General features: G+C 38.8%; 1 protein-coding gene across 1 annotated transcript in view; it reads left to right on the top strand.

Annotated features, from left to right (window-relative positions):
• The window catches only part of insyn1 (inhibitory synaptic factor 1), a 625574-nt gene that overhangs the window by 69634 nt on the left and 531065 nt on the right, over positions 1 to 24875 (top strand). The window lies entirely within an intron of this gene.

Raw genomic sequence — 24875 nt, 5'->3', positions numbered from 1 at the left:
GTGTAATCAGGTCAAATTGCATATGAAAATTAATATTTTCCAAAACAAAAAGAAAAAAAAATACATCATGATACTTATATAACTTGTGCAGAAATCCAGTAGTAGTGGTGAAAGAGCAGCCTTGGTGTGTGTGTGTGTGTTCGTGTCCATGATGTGAGTGTGTGTCGTGACATAGCGGAGGGGATATTTGTGAAACTGGGTGACAACAGTGTCACCCAGAGGAACCTATGGAGCCATACAGTAGCTCCCCCTGTTTATTTACACCGTGCTGCAAAAATAAACCTGGCACAGTTCAGCCTTCACCGGGCTACCTGCCCAGAACGGTTATGTTTTCCCATCAACACACTTTGACAAATGACAACCAATCATATATTACACAATATGTAACATTCACCTGAATCCCCAGATTTTGACATGGGGCCTAGTGAGAAATGACCTCCTTCTAACTGCACTGGTTCCTCACTCCAACTACTGAACTATTCAAGACACCAAACACAAGCTGTTTAGGAGCTATAGGCCACGCAGACATAAAACTGTAGCCCAGTAAAGATGGAAGCCCCCCCACACACATTGAGACAGCATATTCCCCTGAGCAGAGCTATCGACAGGACAAACATCAAGGAGTCCCCCTCGCCTGTGCCTCTCTCTCCTCAGTATGTCAAAGCACACCCTCTTGACCTCGAGACTCCAGATCCTCTCCTCACACCAGTGGTCACATCAAACATTCAGAGGCTACAGCTGCCACGACATGAGACGGCACACATGCACGCACACACATATAGGACATATATGTGCACGGGGAGAAACATAGAAACAGACTATAGACGGGGCCAAAGGTCGCATGACGACTTGGAGAGCATACTATGGCGTGCAAAACTGTACATCCCTTTTAGCAGAGTAGAAATAAAATGAATAATTGATTGTTGAAAATGTCACTTGCCACAACCTGTTCAACTTGGCCTGTTGCATTGACTAAATAATAATCATAATCTAATTAAATCAAATTGCAATGAAGCCAAATGCTACTTGATATTTGAACAAATGCTCCAGACACGCCCATGCTTGAGCCTTTGTGCCACACACTGCATGAAACTCCCTGCTGCCATATAGGACTGTTGCATTATAGTGCTGTATGACAATGTAATCCTATAGTGGAGAAACAGCACTCCCCCCATCTTCATTAGTAGGAGTTTAAATTCCTGCAGCCTCTCTGAGCGCGCTCGACCGGGGGGAACTGTATCCCACGCCACACCAGGGCAGACGGAGGTGGCGCCTGGGCAATTTCATTTTGTTTAAAAATACTCCCCAAATGTTGTTAGGGCTGCATTAAAGGATCCTGTGTTAAAACAGGACGGAGGGGAGGATTGAATCAGCTCACCGTAGGCTGGCACTCCTCACAGCTCCACTCTGCATTAAAGGCCTGTTGGGTTACACTCTCAGCAGGAGACAGCGCTACAGCGGCCCACGCTAACTGCATTAATTCCTCTGTGTTGTTAGATATACAGCACCTGTGGATACAACTCGCTCCGATGTTTGTAATTACTGTCTGAACAACAAAAGCAATACATGCTGGCAGCGGCTACCGGATCGGTCAAGACTGAGGAATCTCCCCTGACAACCTTCAGATTGTAGGCTGTGATAGAAATCTGGCAAAATTAACCTGAGTCAGTGTTGTGTTGTGAATCCTTTTGTCATTGTAAGACAATTGGACACTTCCTAAATGTCAGAAAATTAAGATTAAGGCTTTAAGGTCTTTAAGGCAACGTATCTTTGTGCTATTAATTCACATGTCAATAGATTTTTTCGAACTGATGTCATGAGTACTTTAATAGGGTATGGTCACACATGCGCGAATATACAGGCAAGCAAATGTTTTTTTCGCTCCTTCGCTCGCATAGAATGGGAGTGAACAGGAGGCAAATGTTGATTTCCCGCATGTGTGACCGTGCCTTCACACAAATATTATGCAGGGAAAGCGTTTTTTTCAACGCAGACCAGATCCACTCCTTCCATTCTTATCTTTCACAATAAAATCCCTAGACATAGGCTATAATATTCACAAGTATTTCTAATTTTCCCGTCGTTTATTTGTCACGTCCCTGGTGTGTAAAGGTCTTTAGGCAACAAAACAGACCCTACCTGTTTGAGTCCTGATCCTTCTGCTGAAATGGAGACTTTGTGTCGGATTAAACCATTACAACAATAATTAAATCCAAATAATACTTGGATTGATGTTATTGACCAAAGTAAAGCTTCTATTTATATATGAGGACATGTTTAGCAAACAAGTAAAGGTGGGAGGCAAGTTATACCTCAGATACAGACCACACATTATGTGATTAACGTGATTTTAGAATAAATTTAACTCAGATATTAAGGTTGCAATTTACGTCCATTATTGATTAAATCTGCCGATCATTTTCCCGATTGATCATTTAGTCTATAAAATGTCCAACAATAGTGATCATCGCAGTTTCCAGAACCCGAAGTGACACCTTTGAGTTGCCGTTTTTGTCCAACCAACAGTCCGAAACCCAAAGATATCCCATTTACTATCATAATTTGATGGAGAATAGCAGCAAATACTCACATTTGAGAAGCTGGAACCAGAAAATATTTGGTATTTTTGCTAGAAAAGTGACTAAAACAATTAATTAATCAATTATCAAAAACGTTTGATGGTGCTGAATACGATGCACTAAAAGATATGAACACAGTAGAAGTACATGGCTTCATTTGGCGAAAGTGTTTAAGGCGAAAGTCTGTCTTGAAATCCGGTTTGAGAATTATCCAGTTGTATCTGAGCTTCCATAGCAAGGTGTATACATGTCCTAGAAAGTGTACCAAATGTTTCACAGATAAAAATATAAGGACACACAAGGAACACTTCTGTTGTTCATCATTCATCCCTCAAGGTTTAACTGGCCATTCTCCTCCAAAATGTACAAATGTTGAACATTTCAGCGGAACACGAGTCCACCGTGGAAAAATTCATCTGTATGTGGGGATGAAAACTATTGATTTCCCTACAGTCTGAATGGTGGGAATGTGCTCAGCCAGCGCAGCCGAGTGCAACTGGGATTTTTGTCTGTCCTGTAGCTGCCGTCTATTTGTCTCTCTGTCTTTTGTGTGTTCAGCCTGTATCCTCTATGTCCTGATTTACATCTGTCTGGTTTGAATGTTTTTCACTTCGATAGATCCTGTACAAGTTTCTGTATATTGTTATATTTTGTGTAAATAGTTGAAATTCCATCCACTGCTGAAACACCACAACACAAAGTGGTTTCAATTCCTCACAATACCAGTGGCATTCAGCTCTTGCCGTTAGTCTTTTGGGTTTAGATGCGGTCTTATCTGTCACTGATTGAACTTTATAAGACTCATCATATCAGAAACATGTCTGCCTACTCTGTCTTCTGTTCACATTTCACCTAAATGACACTCCATTAGAGCTTCATCCTCAGAGTCGAACAAAGGCCTCCACTCTCGGCCTTAAACTCGCACAAAATACATCTAACAAGGGTCTAATAGAAATTCTTTAGCCCGTAACTCATGTACAAAAGCGTTAATTGCTTCAGAAGGACAGCACGAGTGCGAATTCTCCCTTTACAAGGTTTCAACAGGATTTTATCCTCATAATATCAGTCTGCGAATCCACATATTTCGGTCAACCACCAAAGCACAAAGATGCAGGAGTTGCTGAGAGACCTGTGTGCACCTGCCGTCATTGGCAAAGAAGAAAGAAACTACATTAGGGCCATTATTGAGAAAAGGTTTTTATCAATAAGACGGAGCTCCAGCATCTAATAGAGACAAGACGCCAGCAATTGCCAGCATCTTTTTCGTGTTCCTGCAATCAAGAGGCCCTTCAGGACTCATTACGAAGGCTGAATCACTCTGAATGTCTGTGGATGCTGAGGGGAGGGATTGTTACGCCTTTACAAGAATATGTACGGAAAGAAAAGAGGAGGGGAGACGGCGATACATGTCTCTGTACTGTTGGATCTATGTAGAAATTCAAAAACACACACACACACACACCTACACACACACAAGTATGAGGTCAGTGGTTCCCTTTTGTGTCACGTCAAGCTAACAGATGGACAGCGACACTCCCCTTCTGGACACCGATGGACTCCTGAAATCAAGATGGATCTCGGCTTCCTCACATTTGCACTCTGTGAAAATGCCCTGGGCATTCATCAAAATGACACACAAAGAAAGAGTGTCATTTCCAGTGTGGTCGACCGAAATGACTGCAGAGAACTCAACTTCAGGGAAGTTACTGTTAAAAGTTAGCAATGCGTGCTTATTACGAGCAGGATTAGGCAAATCATTGATCCGCGCCTCAATCAAGATAATACCTGTGTTTTTGAGAATTAGCAAAGCAAAATAGTATTTCGATACTCTAACCGAAGGCAGGTTCTCCTGGTATTCATTCACCTTCAGGGTAAATCGCTCAGCTTAATCATCAGATAAGGCCATTCATCACACCGGAGCTTTTGTGAAATCTATTACGCTTCATATTTTTATGATTAAGAGGTTTTTAACTGATTTTTTTCTTCCCTACGCCGAGCCCCAGGTGGTGAGGGAAGCTGCTGCAAACACAGCTATTGCTTCTACCAAAGCATGTGTGTGAGTGTGGCTGGCATTGTGCAAAATGTTGAGTGCATGCATTACAGCTGAGGCGAGCACAAGAGAACAAAACCTGGCTGGTTCCGAATGAGTCCTTTTATCGGGCGATCGGTGACCGGTGGGAAACCTTGAGAGCCCAAACTGTGTTTTAAGTGAGACTGCAACTGCTGGGGCCATTATCCTTTCACTCTTAAACCTTTCTTTCTCTGTCTGTATGTGTGTCTGTAGATGTGTGCATACATGTGTGTCCACGCCTATGTGTGTGTGTGTCCTTCCCCTGCCTTGAAAGCCCTAGGAGCCTCGGGGAGCTGTGAAAAATCAATACTCTTCGGCAGCTCTGCCTCTTTATTCATTTAATAACTCACTACCATTGCATTACTGTTCCACTGATCTCCCATCACAGGGCCCAGATTGACACCTTTGTGCTCTTTTACCACACTGGAGTTTGATGTAATCAGTTAAACCTCCACCTCACGCCTGACACATGCATCAAATGGACCCAGAGTATGAACACGGGTGCGTCAACAACACTGCAATATGAAAAAGAGGAGTCAAAGTGTAACTGTGGGAGAGGAATCTGCGTGTGTCATGGCGCCTGCTTGATTGTCTGATGGCGAGCTGCGCTGTAATCCTGGAAGTGGGCGTTGAATGGGAGTAACACACACAAATAACAGGCGCAATGTGAGAAAGCGAGGCAGAGGGACCACCTAGTGTGTGCATACTGACAGACTCAAACAGCAGCCTTGTGTATATGGAAGTGAAGAAATCTGAGTTATTAATTTACAATATAATGAATATAATTTTCATCTGTTGGGAATGTTTAAAACTCAGCAAGGCTGTGTGTGTGTGTGTTTGCATATATACAGTATGTGTGTGTGTGTGTCTTTGTGTGTGCACATGTACAGTGATTGTGGTGGTGGAGGTGGGGGTTGCCTCCCTGTGTGGGACTCGGAGCAGAGAGCAGGTGGGCTCGGGATGGAGCAGAGAATCTGTATTGATTGTTTTTGTGCCTCAGAGCTGTTTAGCCGTTGTCAAAGCTGCCTCCACCAGCTGAGAGGCAAATTGCAGCATTTACACCGGGAGGCGTTTTCTTTTCTCTCTTTTTTTTTTTTAAATCTATTTATTTATTTATTTTACAATGGGAGATGTATCTACAATCTACGGTGTCAGAGTGTTTTTTTTCTGTCTGCTTTATTCACAGTCTCAGCAAAACTGCCAAAATGAAAGAGAAGAAGCTGCAACGAGAACTGGGGCGAAAACTGTCCAAGTCTGCACTCAAAAACTTCATAATTGATCAAAAACTCATATTTTTTTGTATCCAAATCAGGAATAAGAGTGAGAACAAGTCAAAGTGTTAGCACACAATATTACATTAAAACATTAACATTCGTACTTCTTGTAACAACTGTCTAAATTACAATGCGCTAGGGGTGCATTATTGCTCACTGGTATCAGTACGTTGCATGGATTTAATACGTATGTGTCAACAGTTGATTTTTGTTGTATACAGAAGTGTACTGTCTTATATCAATAACAGGCATGTGACAACGTTTAGATTTCTCAATAAGTTTGTCATGATTAAAGGTACAGTGTGTAGGATTTGGTGGCATCTACTAGTGTGGTTGCAGATTGCAACCAACTGAGTACCCCTCCGCTCACTCCTCCCTTTCCAAGACGGCAGTAACGTGAGCCGCCGAGTGCTAAACCGTGATAACGCTGTTCACCTCACTCAGAGGTAATCCATACCATAATGACACTACTTTAAGAGCAATGGAAGTCAGGTGGCGGCTGGCGTTACCACGGTTTTGCACGTTACCGCAGTTTCACAGGCATGTCGGAGAGCTAAGGTGGCTTTCAGGTAACGTAAAAACGTGAGAGGCTCTCTCTAGAGCCAGTGTTTGGTTTGTCTGTTCTGGGCTACTGTATAGCAGAGCAACATGGCGGACTCCGTGAAGAGGACCTGCTCCCTATGTAGATATGAAGGACTCATTCTAAGCTAACGAAAACACAATGGTTCTTAGTTTCAAGTGATTATACACTAATGAGAACATAGTTATGAATATTATATTCCATTTCTGCTAATAGATCCCCCTACATGTTACACACTGGTGCTTTAAAGGAAGCAGATTTTGGTGAACATATCACATACTGTATACTTGTCTGTTATAATTTCAAACATCAAAAGGGATGTGCTCTAACATATACATGTCTTACAAAAGTTTTGTCTCACTTCAGCTTACATGCTCCAGATGGGTAATTGATTTTGTTTTAACTACAGCATTGCTATGTGGACTATAACTATAGATTAGACTGTATCATTCTGCAAAGATTGGTTAAGGCTGTTTTTGACAAAAAGAATCAAGAAGAAAGTGAAGAAAAGGAAACCCCTCTTTGTGAATTCATCATCAAATCACAATAACAGATATAACCCAACAGTTAAAACCACCTTTTTCTGTGAATAATTTAAAGAGCTGTATTTCTCAGAAAGCTTTCTTATGAAATGAAAAGACAAAAAACAATTTCAATTTTCAAGATAATTGACGTTTATCTGTATCAAAGACACTCCAGTTAGTGAAGGTACAGTCAAGATGAATGCTTATTAAAGGCTATAGAGCTCATACCTCAAAACCTAAACCATCAAACATGCTGGTGGATGTTTAGCCTATTCCAGTGCTGGCAAATTGCAAAGACTGACAATAGAAAGTAGAAGCCGGCAATCAATCAAGAAAGGAAAGAAAGAAATAAACAAAGAAAGAAAACGGATTGTATACATTGACCACAGAGAAGCAGCGCTCCATTATGCAGCTGTAGGACTCTGTTGGCAGACAAAAGATAAAGATGCGGAAAAAACGGACAGAAAAGCGATACGTCCAATGTTTTACCACCATAAAGCTCTGATTTAGACCCACAGAACTTTACAACGCCGTGTTTTACCTGATAGGTTGAGTCATCCGTGGGTTGAGTGTATGGTTTTATGATGGTGCTCCAGCGGAATATGCACACTACAGTGTGTTTGCTGATCCAATAACCGGCAGGGAAAGTTAATGACATGAAAGGAGCTGCTGTTTGTCAAACAGACTGAAACGCATGATTGATTGATAATCCAGGGAGCCTCAATGCCATGTCAGTCAATAATATAATAGCATATATCTAGAGTATACTAAAGTGGTGCATGAATGCAGACACAGAAATACTCAACAACGGGCTATTTACAACACTAATTGGTACATGTGGGAAGTGTTGGGGTTGAGAAGGGGGGTTGGTGATGATAAAGCCAGTGGTTTACGATCTCACAAATGGCTGGTTAAACCTGGTTAGAAAGCTCGGTCAGAAACATCCTCCCCCCTCTTACATACAGCTACCACTGAGATGCTGTTGAACAAGTGCTTCGATCTAAAATGGCTCCAACGGATGTGTTCAATGGCCAACATTAAGAAATGGCCAATGAACACATGCACTAGGCAGTTTCCAGCTGTGAGATGTAAGCAATATTTAGCAACAGGAAGTATTTTTATTTATAAAAAAGATGATGCTTAATGAGCTATACTTGAATGAATTTCACTAAAGGTCCCATATTATGCCCATTTTCAGGTTCATATTTTGTGTTTCCACTAGAACATGTTTACATGCTGTAATGTTAAAAAAAAATATTATTTTTCTCATACCATCTGCCTGAATATGCCCGTATTTACCCTCTGTCTGAAACGGTCGGTTTTACAACATTTAGACAGAATTGTGTTGCTGGGCAACAGATTGGTTCCATGTTTACTTCCTGTCAGCTGATGTCATCCACAAAGGTTGCGTCCGAAATTCCATACTAACATGCTATTTAGTATGCTAAAACAGTATGTCAGATATTTTTGTATGTCTGAAAGTAAATTGTATATTGTATAAATGGCATACCATTTCCGGTGAAATATTACAGTATGCTGGTCACTACAGCGGTATAAATATCCCACAATGCAATGCGGAAGTGATGACAACCTTCATACTGGCTGTTGACGGACAGCTCTGTAACGTCAATAACGCTTCAATTTAAGTGTAAATAAAAAAACTTCACTTTGCTAGGCGTAATATAGGCTATTTTAAATTAATTCAGACTTTGATTCTCACAAACTGTTGTCTTGGTCACATGAGGTTGGCACAGGTTACCACGGTTACACGTCTCTAAAAGATACATACTACTGTCTATTCACACAAAAGTGTGTGTCGAATGATAGAACATATATTCAGTAAGTAGTGCATATGCGATTTTGGACGAAGCCATTCACTACACTGCAACTGGAAATATACATCTTGAATGTTTACATTTAAAACTGTGACATGGTCTATATACAGTATATTGTACAGTTGTGACATCACAAAGTTACAGAAATCCTGGCGGCTCATTTAAAGGCACAGTTTCTGAATACAAGCTTTGTGTATTTCTCCATGGATTGAGCGTTTTGATGCTTTCACAGTATTTATACAGCACTTAAACCTGCTTTATAATAATACTAAAAAAGAAGACATGAAAATCTCACTTTTTACAATATGGGACTTTTAAAAATCGAGAAACATTCTTTATTATTGACTAATCTCTATAAACAGATTCTGCATTCACATGTAGAATCTGTAGGCAACGACACAAGATTTTGGAAGCGGAAGTGTTCTGGTTTTCGTTTGTAGTCCGAGTAGACCAAAAGAGGTGGAACGCATTGGCCGAACTACTATCTCAGAATATACCGGCAATCATCTGATGATGATTTAGCTTTTTATTGGTTTGAAATTAGCTTGTAAACTGGCTACTTGTTAAAACTGTCATCTCTCAACTCCAACTCCAGTCTCGCATCTCAAATTGCTAATTGGACTGCAAACAATGAGTAGCGCATGGAAAAGGAAGGCCCGTATATACGCTGGCTACACCGGAACCCCATAAATATAGCCCCTTGCCCCCCAGGGGGTTATCCGTCATCAGACCGAGAGCCGATGGTTCTGAGATTGATTATTGACTGACAAACATTAGGATAAACTTGCAAAATTTACACTGCAGCCTGCAGACATCAGCATGGTGTTAAAATCTGTAAAAAAAAAACACGTACTGTATGTCATCGTGTCAATGAAACATTTGCTTAGACTTCAGCGAGGATTATTTGTTATATTATATATATTATATACTGTGGAAAATAGCAAACAAAAAAGTTTCACAATTGCAAATAGGTCAATCAATTATTAAATTATTGTTTTGTTTTGTTTTTAAAAGCCATTAATTTTAATGAACTATCGTCATAAATAAATCTGGCATTCAGACCTCATTTGCACACTTGACATTTAGATGTAAATATTCCTCACATTTAGAGGAATTAAAAGAGAGACAAAGACAGAAAGACGGACAGAGAAGAGCTGGAGAGTGGGAGAGAAGAGTTAGTGGGTGTGTTGTGTTGCTGCTTGGCTCGGCTCCATGCAGAGAAGCTGACATTAAATCATGCATTGTGCTTGTTTGCGTGTGTGCGTGTGCGTGTGCGTGTATGAGTGCGTGTGTGTGTGCTTATTGATTGGCTTACACAGCTTTATAGCGCTCTGTTGTAAATGTCATGTTTTTACAGGCAACTGTTTGATATAAACCTGATTAAAGTATTTGCTTGCTAACACAGATTGCGAGCAGCAAATGATTACAATCAGACGATTACTCAGCAATTAGGAACCAACTAAATGACTATATGGCTGTCTGATCAAGCAAATTAAACAAAGTGTTTCCGTCCTCCCTCCCTCCCTCCCTCCCTCCCTCCGCCCCGTCCTTTCTCTCAATCTTTTTCTGTGTGTCTGAGTAATTCACTGCTCTCAATACGGCTGTGTGTCTAATTCTGGACCTTATTATTCTTCCTTTTTGCACAGCGTAGATCTGAAACAGCATATTATCCTTAAAACAGATACACACATATAAAACATCATAGAGAAATGAACCTGAGGAAGACTGGTGTGCAGTTGACAGCGTTGAAAGTACATTTAATCAAGCATTAGTTCAATATTAGTTCAATACTTGAGTATATTCATTTATAAATTGTACTTTTTACTTCATTACATTTATTCGACATCTACTTAACAAGTTACGATTTTTGTCTACAAGACATATGATCTGCTTATAAAATATAAAATTAAATAAAATTCTGCAAAACGAGTACATTTTTTGAAACTTTAATTTCATTTTAATGCAAATACATCAGGACTATTAATCTATTAATTTGCTAGTAATTGCTATTGTATATGATCTGAATACTTCTTCCTCTGCTGACATGACATAGCAGCATGCCTTGAATTCTTATTCTACGGCCTCTCTCGTTGTAACAGATTTACAAATGACTACAGTGAATGCTGAATATAAGATCCTTCTTACAAGTGCTTGTTGAATGATTGTATCAGACATGAGAACAAGCAGGACAATCAAAAGAAAGGGTCTTTTGCCTTTTGCAGTCACCTACCTGCAATATGCTCCACAGGAGGTCATAGTCAGAAAGCACGACACTCGCCGATGACACTTTTTCTTTAGGTTGACGGAGTTATCTAGTCATGTAAAAATTGCTGGTTTAAATCCCTTTTCAACTAAGAAGACCTGGGGGGACGGACTGAGATACTGCATGCTGTATACTGTTTCCCTTGTGGTAAGAAAGGTGCATTTTAGCAATCATTTATTGATGTAATGCAAAAATCAAACTACTTAAAATATTCTATTTTCAAGATCTCTCCAATACAGCTTTTTTCTTGCTCTTCATATTCTGTCTTTCTTTAGAAATAACCAAATGATAATATATCCAACTGACAAATTCCACATTTGGTTTTATATGTTCAGTACTACAATTACAATGTACAGCTACTTTGTATATACGTCTACACAGCTTTACATTACCTTATTACATTTCAATTGCACCCTTGGTATGTATATAAAGAACTACAGATATTTACATTCCAACTGCACCTTAGTAATTTCTTTTTACATTTTTATTTTATTTATTACTTGTATATAGAACCAATACAACTCCACACATGTACAATATCTTACTGTTTTAGTAGATTATGCATATGTTATATTTATAATACATCTTTTTTTTCTTACTCTTTATTTGTATTACTATATGTGTATGCACCGTAAGGATTGGTATTTAATTTCGCTGCACTCTGTGCAATGACAATAAAGAAATTCTAATCTATTCTATTCTATAATTGATATTCCTTATGGATATGTTTGAGTGAAATTGTGCCCCTTCAGAAATGTTTGGTACACTACATCCCTGAAGGCATTTATCCCCCATCTTAGCAGAGCTGCTCAGCGACTCCGTAAGACTCATTGATTCACAGATGATGTAGATGTGTGAATATAAAGTAGGAGTAACACTGAGAAATGACTGTAGCCTTTTTAACAGCTCATGATTATATTTTGTGAAACATGTTTCTGTACCACAGATGATAACTGTGGCTTTCTATTTCAGAGGACATGCCTTTTACCTCGCTGCTGTTTTACTCAACTGTGGACTTACAGCTACACTTAGTGGCCGAGCTGCACAACTGCAACAACCAGAGAGAGAGAGAGAGAGAGAGAGAGAGAGAGAGAGAGAGAGAGAGAGAGAGAGAGAGTCTCTGTTGGGGAAACAGATTTTCTAATGACATTGATTTTGAGGCATTAATAAGCATCTATAGTCTATTATAGTTAAGCAAGATAGTATATTTTATTCAAGGTACTATTATAAAGCTGTACAAATGTCTGTGCTATGTTAATGATTAAGTTTATGTATGCAAGAGTCTGTATCGATAGTCGTGTCCTGTTCTGTCTGGCACATTAACACACCCGATTCAATTCAATTTACACAATATACAAGTAATCAATGTGTATGGAGGAACAAAGAAAAAACAATTAAATGCCCCAAGAAATTATACAATAATGCAAAATCAATGGTCTGCAACATTATCAAGCGACCCTACCATGTTACCCCAACCTCAAGAGTAAGAAGCATTTAAAGCAGTATTAAAGCAGATGAGTATGTAGCCTATACTACTGACTCCCCTATAGGCTATATGCCCTTTTTGAAAAGTGACTTTTTGGTTGATGCCAGCACTGCACAGGGCAGATCACACACTCTCTCTCTCTCTTTTAATTAAATGCCAGCCTCAGCAGGAGTGTGCTGCTGGATGTAGACTCCCTCCAGTCCTTCTCATTCCCTTTTTTCATGTTAGTTGCACTCCTACTTGACAAAATGCCTATCACTAGCCGATTGTAAAATACATGTATAGGATCAAAACTGTGTTAACTATTTTAACATTCTTTATCTATATGATTAATGCCAGGCCAATGCAGTTGGAGGTAATCTGGACCGCATCCTGTGATTTCAAGGCTGATTTCAGTTAACAACTAAAGCCTGCTGATATGTATGAAATGTCTGAAACCTTACATAACCCCTTTATAGCCCCTCTTCTTACACCACTGAGATGCAAATGCATATTTGTTTTGTTAATTTGTTCTCCTACATATGAATCCCATCTTTCAGGCCACTGAATGTTAAAAAGCCCCACCTGCCGGCAGTAAGGTCAGCGGCTGATATAGGCTACTGTAATAGTTTTACGCTCGAGAGGCCGCTACATGGGGGACAGCATCCCACAAAATGTCAAGTGCCCCTTGTGTGGAAAAACAACATTACACATGCCCAAAAGCCCTTGGCATGAGCAGATGTCACAAATTTGATACCACCTGTGACCATAGATACCATAAGGATGGATGACGCGTCTCCACTTCCTCTCGCTATACAAAAGTGAAGCCAAAATATCCTGTGTACGGGAGCTGCCATCTTGAGATTTTGAAAAATCACTTGGGGCATTACGGGATAACATATTACGCATTACATATTACGCATTACATATTACGGGAATAAAATCATAGGTTTACGAGAAAAAAAGTCGTAATATTATGAGAATAATGTCATACTATTATGAAGTAGTAATTTTAGGTGCTATTTTCTCTCGGAAAGTTGAGACTTTATTCTCGTAATATGAAGACTTTATTCTCGTAAAGATATGACTTTATCTTGTAATATTACGACTTTTTTTCTCGTTAAATTATGACTTTATTCTCATAATATTACGACTTTTTTTCTCGTAAAGATATGACTTTATCTCATAATATTACGACTTTTTTTCTCGTAAAGATATGACTTTATCTCGTAATATTACGACTTTTTTTCTCGTAAAGATATGACTTTATCTCGTAATATTACAACTTTTTTCTCGTAAAGTTATGACTTTATTCTGGAAATCTCCGATTTTTTTCCCCCTCAATGTGGCCTTAATACTCCGTAGTACATTTACACTTTGGTCCTCACTGCACTAGACTTATATACTATATACTTAGACTATAACTGTGTTACCTTCATCACACAATGATCAAATGTTTTGCAGCTCCAGACAAGATTTTTTTTGTTTTTGTTTTTGCCTAAAATGGCTCTTTTGATAGTAAAGGTTGCTGACCCCTACTCTAGACAGAAGCACCCTAGATCAGGAAAAGAATAAGGTGAATAGCATCAATAATTAAAATCAAACTTATCAGAATAATTAACATTTGAACATACACCAGCCTGATGACAACTACCTAAAATGACAAAAAAAAAAATGTATTTGAGGTGTTCTTTATTAAATCTATGTTGGCTTCACTTTAGGGCAGCTGTCATGACGTCATCCACCTTTGATTGGCTGGTTGCATAGTAGCCACCTGTTGGTCATTAGCTCGTGTAGTTGGCAGAAGTCTTGTGAACTGCGGTCATCATGAACGATGTGGATTATCTTCTAACTGAACCGCTGGTATAAATAATACGATTTAACGTGGAGCGGTTATCCAGGAAGAACACGCTTTTTAAGGATTTCCAAGCAACTTTCTGAGATGGATTACCAAACATGAAAGCAGCAGGACAACGTGGTAAATCATAGTGAACACAAACTGGGAATTGTTGCAGTATCGTAGCAACAAATTGAGGAGAACAGGTGAGTGCTCTGCAGGATTATCACCTGTGTTATATTGTGTGGGTAATGTGTGCATTATGTTAAATAAAATTTTTGGGTTTTGCATGTCAAAGTAGTAGTAGTTGTTGTCCCACCATTCTTCCTCCTAAAAATAATCCCATTTCACTCACTGTTCTCTCTGTTCCTCATTGTAGTGAGACCATTTTTGGAAACTTGACCTCACTGTATAAAATGACCTGTGGTGACCTCTAGGATGATCACAGCCTCATGAAACTTTACAACCACAAACTGGAGACCTAGGACATTCATAGGATGTATGGCTTTCATAGCTATATTCACATTAATTTTTTTTTTTTTGCATTTTCCAGAAGAGAAACACTAGGCATCCAACCACAGAAAAATGCAATTCTTGCAGAAATCTCCAAATATACATTTATTTTTAATACCAAATCACAGCATGGCTTTTTCTGTGGTGTTCCTCAAGGTCTTGGTGTTTTAATGTGGTATTTTGGAGGGATTTTTTGATAATTTTTATCAATTCTCGATTGGTAGAAATGGTTAAATTTAGCACCAAATCTTTGTAACAGATGGTATCAACCCCAAAATTCCTGCAACAATTTATGAGACATAATAGAGCATGGAAATGTCCATCAAAAACTCATATCATCATGTTCTAAGCCATGATACACTTTCAGAATTAATTTTAATTTACTTATTAATTAATGCGTATATTTTTTTAAATTGTGTGGGTAATGTGTAATGGTGCATTATGTTAAATTGTGACATGTTCTGGTATTGCATCTGTCCAAAGTAGTAGTTGTTGCCCCACCATTCTTCCACCTAAAAACACCAGTGTGTAAAATCACATTTCACTCACTGTTCTCTGTTCCTCTTGTATGCTTATTGTGGCTAAGAGGGGAGTATTCATGTTATCATTTAGCCTAATCAACTGAAGCTAAATAATTATGTTTGACCATAAGTGTCCAATTTTTCCTCTTGGCAACATGTACAGTGTTTAAAGGCCTGAAAAACACCATCACAATCTAGTTTTAATGACATTTAGTAGCACAGTGGATGGCTTATGTTAAACATTTTTATCTTTGCCTCAAAGGCACTGACATAAAGTGCACTTGAGTAATTGACTGTGTGTGTGTGCGTGTTTAATTATCTTGCCTGAGCCTGCCTTGTCTTTTTAGTGTGTGCATCCTGTCTGTATGTAGAGGACTCCCTGGCAATGGATCCCTGGTGGTTTTTGTGAATATGCATGGCTGTCTGCATGCATGATTAATTTCCTGTGCAAATGTCAGCGTATTAGAATGTAAATGCAACTGTACGCCCTACAGCGCATATAGCCAAGGTTTACCTTGTTTAACTTCACTCTGCTCTTGCACAGGATTGATTCATCTATACATTTAATTAAGAAGTATATGCAAAACATAGTGCAGAGAGACCACAGCAATTTAGTTGATCATGTCAATGCATCAGTGATCTCTGTATGTGCTGTGACATAGCCTAATTGTTATACAGTAGCCTGTATTGGGCTGTGAGTGAAGGTTTTCCTGGAGAATTCAACAAAGATGAGATATGGGTATTTCTAGCTGTTTGCTGTTTTCAGGGTCAGTCCAGCCTGCAAATGATTGTTGAGGGCAAAACTAGTAAATGAACAAGCCGGTCATAGTTTGCTCCAGGATAGATGCCAAGGGCTCTGACTTGAAAATGACTGGTATTAGAGATTCAAGCCACTCAGCCCTTTGCTGCTGGTCAATATGAAAAAGGTTTTGCTCAGCAGTTCATCAGTTTAACCCCTTAAAACTCAGACGGCGGGCCCGGCCGCTATTCTGTCTTTCAGAGGTTGTAGCGGCCTCAAGTACAAGCGGGTACCAACCATGTCATGCCAGCTTGTTGGGAAGGAGGCTGAATAACAATGCAGTTTCTTGCATGCAGTACAAATGTGTTATTTTCGCTGATACTAAGATGGTGTATTTGAATATTTCTGCATTTCTGCATATCACTGCAAAGCTGAGACTGTTGTGGATCCAATGAGCCCAATTGTATTCATGTGTGATGATGTTAATCCCCATAGTAGCCATTTCATTGTAGTGAAACTTGACCTCACTGTATAAAATGACCTGTGGTGACCTCTAAGATAATCACAGCCTCGTGAAACTTTACAACCACAAACTGGAGGACATTCAGAGGATGTATGGTTTTCCTAGCTATATTGACAATAAGGGGGTTTCTGAGCAGTTTCCAGAACAGAAGTGCTCGCCATCCAATCGCCGAAAAATGCAATTCTTGCAGAAAAGATAGATAGATAGATAGATACTTTATTGATCCTGAAGGAAATTTAGGTAGCTTAAACAACACATCCAACACCAATACACCTTAAAATGAGATAAAATGTAAAGTAAAAATAAAAACAAGATAACATAAGTACAGCAGTGAAGTGACAGTGTGCCAATGGTAGTGCAAATAGTGCAAAGGTACTGAGTAGTGTACATTAAAAAAAGAGGTCGGAATGACAAGGGGTTAATAGCACCACGGGTGTGTGGCGACAGGGTTACTATATAAGAGCAAGTATGCTATGCAATCCTAGAGTAGATAAAGGATAGAGAACTCATGAGCAGTGTATTAGTGCCACCTAATGTTGTCGCTAGGCAACACAGCAAAACAGCAAAATAATACATTGAAAATATCGGTTTTGTTGCAAATTTAGAGCCTATTATGAATAATGGATTCATTCTAAATATCATGCCTGCTTTTTTTACCGTAATGAATAATAATGTGGTACTGTGGTGATACCCTAAAGGAAAGGAATTGTTATCACTCCCAACCAGGGGGATCAGAGTGCACGGTAAGCTGCTCAAGATATATTGAACCTCCTCCATCCACAGTCACTAAAGATCTCTAGATAAATGCCTCTAAGGATGGGGTCATTAACCATTTAACCACTCTACTGTATAATGAGAAAAAAACAAGAGGGACATTTGGCCGTATTATAAGCTGTGTTTTAGTTTAATGTTTGCTTTTGAAGTGGTGGTCTCGCTGCAGCATTTTAATTGCTGGAGGAGCTCAAAGGAAAAGCTGCATTTCATAAAGCACAACACTGGTTATTATACTACAGAACCAACTACTCTCTCTCCACTGGATATAATGACCAAAAGTAATGCTTGTTATGAAGAGAGTTTCTGTCTGCTGCTGTATTCGAACTGATGTAGTTCAGTACTACTTTCATTTTAACAGTTAAAAATAAAAGAAGAAAACAGACAGCTACAAGCTTGAAATTGGATTGCAACCATCAACAGCTCTTATTGCAAACTACTTTGGGCAAATACCATAAATGTAAAATATAAAATGTAGCAGGGATTGTGTGGAAGGTTGTGTTTACCAGCTCAGTGGTATGGCTGTATAGGAATGTGTAGGCAGAGAGAAGCATTGTAATCAGGCTCTGAGAGCCAGGGTGGGAAAGAATGCTCGCTGATGAACAATGATGGCTGAGGAAAGCAATTTATTCAGATGAGAAGAAGCTGCACTACACCAGATCTGTCAAAGATGGCACAGGATAGAGAGGAAAAACAAGTGACCCACACTTTTAGATTCCAATCACATTCATGTTGATCATTAGTGAAGTAAGTATAGACATCTGTTTCTTTGGTTTCTTCATGTTGCCATGTCGTCGTTCTCCTTTGGATGGGACTGTTATGATAAATTGTAGGGCCGGAAATTGATTTTTTTAATGCCAGAATGGATATATTTGCTTCATTTGAGTTTATGCGGAGGTAGAAGGAAGTTACCGCTGTTATTGTTGTACTCTGAGTAACGTGACGTCATATCCGTTCCGGATTCTTTATAAATAATGCCTGACAATGACTGATATATTTGACTTCAGGACGTCTTTCACTACGTACCTGCTGAAAATCAAACATTCTTACTGTATTAATTTGGATATTTTCCAAAATAAAAGTCCCTAGAAGTGTATGATTCAAATTTTTCCCATGATCTTGTGTTAAAGATCATAAATACGATATAAATCGTAATATTGAATCACAATACTTGTAGAATCGCAGTACTTAAAAATCGCAATACATATTGAATCGGGAGTTAGGTGTATCGTCTCAGCCATACCTTATGTGTTCAGGGTTCAGAATATTCATTCAATTTGTGCTATTTTTAAGATAAAAATAAAAAAAAACTACTGAACCAGCTACCAAAGATATAATAAACAATGTGGTTGTCAGGTGATTCACAGTAAGCAAAGCTAAAACAAATGCCATCTTTTCAGATTAAACAGGAATATCATAAAATGTCATCTTCTGAATCTTAATTCTGTGACAAGAGATCATGTAAAGAAGACCACTGTTGTGACTCATGAACACCTTTCTCTTTGTCCACCAGACGGCACTATTGACCTGTCTGCTTCATGTCTGCCCACTACTGCTCGGGGCGTTTTCCCAGGCCAGGGTTCTTGTACAGCACAGGCCGGGTGCTGGGTGCATGTCCTACAGAGGATTTTGTATTGTGACAGCCAGTATGTGTTTTCATCATGGAGTTGTACAGTTTAGGCAGAAGGTTAGAGCAGTTAATTAGGTCTTATACGCTCTCTGTTGTTGCTTGTGGACCTGTTTTGCAGAGTATATTTCAAGCTAGAAAATATAAGAGAAAACCGCTCGATGCTTTCTTCACCGGCTGACTGGATCCCCTCTAGGGCCCGATGGCTCTGCCTATTTGTATTTCTTGACCTTATCCTCAGCCTGATCCTGCAGTGACACAGGAGAGCCCTGCCTTTTGGGCTGAGAAGGTGTCTCTCCAAATAAATCCGATAGAGCACAGGCACCTGCCGAGTCCGTATTTCTTCTCTTGTAGCGCAGGGATTTGGAAGAACCACCGTCAGCTTTATCTTTTTTTTTTCTGTTCTGGTTCTTTTTCTGAATGAATTTTAAAAAGTGAAAATTAGATTATTAGGACAGTTTAAAAAATTTGAATTACCATAACATTGGCCACATAGCTTATATTGACTTATATGTATGTGTAAAGATATATGGGAATCGCGGAGCAGTCTGGGGCGCGCTGACATTTTTGGAGGGTAGCGTACGGAGCTACAGTAGACTGTCATCATATATTACGGATCTATTCAGCTGTCATCTGTCAATCGTTCATCATTAACAAAGTACGTGCAAAAGACAAATGCATAAAGAGAAGCTGACAGAGGCAAAGGGGCCATATATTTCAAAATTAAAGTTAGTTAATGATATCGATCCTTATGAATTAGGAGGACCTTGACAGCTTGCTGCCCATTACAGTCACTGATGTGTTTTGGCGTTAGTGAACACCTGTCAGCAGTTCAAAATATGTAAAATCTTTGGAGGCCGATGTCCAATTTACAAACGGGTAGGTATATGACCTAAAGATCTACAAGCCAAATGCCAACTCCACAATCATCTGGACAAAGATAAGGTAGCTAATGTTATGCTAAGGGAATACTGACAAAACATCAGCTAGTGCTGCATATTTAATCTACCGGTATCTTGCAAAATGAAACCCATAATGTTCACCTACCTTTGTGTCTGACTGTATGCTACTATTCGCCAGTGATCGATTCTGCGCAGACCTGGCACATCTCGAACGAGCCTAATGTGTGGAGCCGGACCTTTCTTTAGCACCGCTCCACCTTCAAAGGTCACGATACTTTAACACAACTTGGCTTTTCCAATATAGTGGGTGAGCTTTAGAGTTTGTATATCGATCCTTTAGACTTCCGTGTGTGTAGAAATACACACCAAACCTGAGTAACACATGGCTGTACTGTATTTACAAACCCATATTATTGTTTTAATTCAGGTTTGCTGCATGCTCAAGCAAAATGTATTGCAATAGCTGTATGCCTTTTAAAGGTCCCATATCGTGCTCATTTTTAGGTTCATACTTGTATTTTGTGTTTCTACTAGAACATGTTTACATGCTGTAATGTTAAAAAAAAACTTTATTTGCCTCATACTGTCTGCCTGAATATACCTGTATTTACTCTCTGTCTCAAACACTCCGTTTTAGTTCATTTCAATGGAATTGCAACAGAATTGCGTTGCTAGACAACAGTTTGGGTCCATGTTTACTTCCTGTAAGCTGATGATATTTAAATACACTGCAACAGGAAATAAACTGGGACACATTAAGAATGTTTATGTTTAAAACCATGTAATGATCTATATATTGTATATTTGTGACATCACAAATGGACAGAAATCCTAACGGCTTGTTTCAAACGCACAATTTCTGAATACTTGCTGTGTGTATTTCTCCGTATATTGAGCGTTCTGATAGTTTAACAGTATTTATAAGGCACTTAAACCTACTTTATAATATAAAAAACATGAAAATCTCACTTTTTAGAATATGGGACCTTTAAACAACGAGAGGTCTCCTGAAAAAGGCTCACTTCAGCCTTGTCATAAGTTGTTGGAACAGGAATGAATGTGTAGCCCCAGGTTATTTGTGTTTGTTTCCTGTGTGTGATTCTGTGTGATGTAATTTCCACACACCGTCTCTCTCTCTGCGGTGATCCATGTGTTTCTGTCCTCTTAGTCAGTTGTAGGGGGGAGGTTAACCTTTTCTTTGTTGACACACACCACATCTTACTTTTCACACATATGATTAACCATTGAACGTGAGTTAGGTATTACTTAGTCTGACATGAATGTCAAGTGTGTATGTAGACAGTGCACACACACACACACACACACACACAAACATACGCTATTTATCCTCTCTTTTGCTCTACACCTACTGCGCTGTAGTCGGAACACTAATCTCAATCTCAACGGATCTCAATGAGATCATTAAGGTCGTTGAGATAATTAAGGTTTCATCTAATCTTATCTGATCTAATCTAACATTATGTAATATGACATAATATAATCCCCCCCACACACAGCAGAGCAGCGACATAGACCCGGCATTCTAATTTCCCTGCAAATGCAACAGAAATTGCATTTAGATGGGACATTAGTAAATTTCAGGACATTAGTGGATTTCAGCACACGTGTAAACATCCGACGTGTACAGTATGGTTTGGGAACGTCTCCACATATGGAGAAGTCAAACTGTAATCTCTTTGGGATACATTTTGTCCCCCTATCCTGACAGAATCTTAATGCAACTTCTATAAATAGTAGGATTTTGATGTCAAATTAAGATTAGGCCGTACAGGTGTGTTATGGAAAAGAAGATTTCAGTCCATCTTTAAGGATCATAAAAGGAAAGCTAGAGCCTGCAAGTTCTACTAATACACTGTTATAATATCAGCCACAGGTTATCGCCGTATCCAGCCAAGCCGCCTTCCTATAATTGATTTAATGTGTTGTAGGATGGAGAATGTGTCATCTATTACAAACTCCCTCCTGGAATTTGGCCCTGGTAAAATGTCATCTGGAAGGGTGAGTGTAGTTACTGAGAAACATGGCTAAACATTTTTTTCACCCACATCTCACTGCAATATTAATCTGATACGAATCTGGGCAAAACAGGGAATGAGCGGGTGTCTTACATCAGCAGTCAAACACAAAACACTTGCTGTTACACCACTGACTAGCATGTGGCCAAATGTGGAACATGATTTAAATCGTAGAAAACGGTACGGCAGCAGTTTTCTGTGTTTATTTACTTTTTTACAAAGAGCTCCGTGGCCTGTTTAGAAACTACTGGATGCATTTATCTTCTGTGTTTCAAATTACAGGTGCAGTGGTAATCTGATGATCCATCTTCTTTTTGGTTTCATAATTAATCATACCTCATTTAATTATTTGTGTGCATGCATACTGGTATCCTGAATATCGCTGTTTGGTCATTAAACATCCTATTCTGGTAACAAAAACCAACATAATACATCCTGGTTTGGAGAACCATGAATACCTTGCCTGGGTATTTTGAAAGAAACTAGGTTACAGAGGCATGTATCTATGCGTCTTAAGATGATGGTCACATAACAATAACAATAACAATAACAATAATGATAATTTTTTTAGCACCTTGTGCAAAAATACAGCCTGACCAAAGTGCTTTTCATAACAGAATTGAGAACTTAATAGTCCAAAAAGAGAAATTAAAATAACTGTTTCAAAACAATACAATAAAACATTAAAAACAATACCAATACAACAAATGATGTAAATTGCAAATTTACATCATTTAACATTTAACAAATGTAACATTACAGCATGTAAACATGTTCTAGTAGAGACACAAATAACAATAAATTCAACTTATATAGCGCTTTTCAAGGATTCAAAGACGCTTTACAAATATGAATGAATAAGTATGACCCCAAAAATTTACATAATTGATGGTTCTCACATAGCTGTCTGTTTAAGGAATAATAATAATAATAAAGTAATGTCTTGCATATGGATGGAAAAATAAGTCCCACCATCTGCATTGTCAAGGCCACACTCACTCCGAAGGAAAGTACATTTGGGCAATTAAAAAAACAAATGCAGAGGTAGAAGTCAAGGATAAAATAGCATGCAATTACGCTCTGCAGGTTGTTACCTGCTTAAATCTAAGTTGAAACATTTGCATTTTAAACTGCGCTTTTGTCAGAGGATGCCTTTTCCAAAGTGCACTGGTTCGATGAGGAGCCGTAGGTAATTAAAGTTGTGGCAGTAAAATCTTGAACTCACATAATTAATGCAATGCCTTTTCCTGTGCCATTCCAGCGAGTAGAGGAACATAAGCATTTATGGGTGGCTACATGTAACACTGCTGCTACGGCTCCTGTTCACATAACCGTTACAAATATTACACTTAAAGATAAAACTCACGTAAAAAAAGTTCCCTGACAGACTTTCATGATACTTAAAGGGGACATATGAAAACCTCACTTTTTCAGTTCTTGTGCAAGCCAATCAGAGGGGCTTTTTTGGGAGGGGGGCTTAAAGAGACAGACACTAAAACAGAGCGTTTCAGACAGAGGGTGAATACAGATGTATTCAGATCAGGGTCTGAAATAAGCACCCGCCAAATGCGGGTAAATTGTTGGCAGTGGCGGATAAAATCGTCAGGGAAAATGGTAGTGATGGGAATAGAGAACAATTTCGTCTGATTCCTTGGCATGTCATGCCTCCATGACTACCGATTCCTCTTTGATGCTTTTCAACTGTTACGCATGCACAATGACGCATACGCACGCTGTATCATGTTTCAGTTTGTTTGGGACCGGAGACACGGCAGAGACAAAAAAAGAAAAATGCTCAAAAGCATGCCGCTAGTTGGTGGGCAGCACAGTCCTGCTCTGCTAAATAACGGAGCTACTAACGTTAACGGACGTGCCATTAGGTTACATTAAGAGGTGTTCAAGCTCTGCGCCGTAAAAATTACTATTGGGCGAAGGTAGATTACAGCGTTATCATGATGTGTTCAAATGTAATCTCGTAGAATTAAGCTATTGGCAATAAACTTGAATAAATCCAGTTGTTTGAAGGAGATATTTCACAGCAATATAAAATAGATAATAGAGAAGGAAACCTGTTTAACTTCCTAACACTAGCTCTACGCAGCTTATAATACGTAATTAAAACTACTAATGCCAAGATTTGTTTTAATCAAAGCAAATATTTAAATAATCTTAAACATTTGAATTGTGTGTTTTTATGCAAATAACCACTATAGATGACAATAACAAAGTACAGTACCCTCCCACCCCACAAAAATAGGGCTCTCCCAGAAGCTAAGGTATAATTTGAACTCTGGAATTTACCATGCCTATAATGTTTTTTTTACGTAAAATATATCGAACATTGAATGATATCATATCTAACATGTTATTTGTTAATTTAGGGCATAGATTTCAAAAGTGGCAGACAAAAAAAAATACTTGCCTTTCAGATCTTGTTTCAGACAGTATGAGGAATATAATGTGTTTTTGAACATTAAATCATATAAACATGTTCAAGTAGAAACCCAAAATACAAGTATGAACCGTGAATGAGCATGATACTGTATGTCCCCATGTCAAGGTAATGATACAAAAAAAGGCTGACAACACAAAAAGCACTGGTAAAAATGTAGAGTACCTGTGTAAACGTATACTTCCTACCTATTAACAGGTCAAATATCTCCCTTGGTCAAAGCAGCATTAATAAAACATTGATAATAAAGCTAAACTTTATCCTCTGATTTATTGAAGTGATACTCTTTCCCAGGCTGTGATGTATTATTAACAATGTGTGTCCTCAGTCAAAGACATGAGAGGAAATGAGGCGCAACATTTC

This window comes from Sebastes fasciatus, chromosome 2 (genome assembly GCF_043250625.1).
Source record: "Sebastes fasciatus isolate fSebFas1 chromosome 2, fSebFas1.pri, whole genome shotgun sequence".
NCBI lineage: Eukaryota > Metazoa > Chordata > Actinopteri > Perciformes > Sebastidae > Sebastes > Sebastes fasciatus.
The sequence above is the reverse complement of the archived record's forward strand: the minus strand, read 5'-3'. Positions and strand labels throughout refer to the sequence as shown.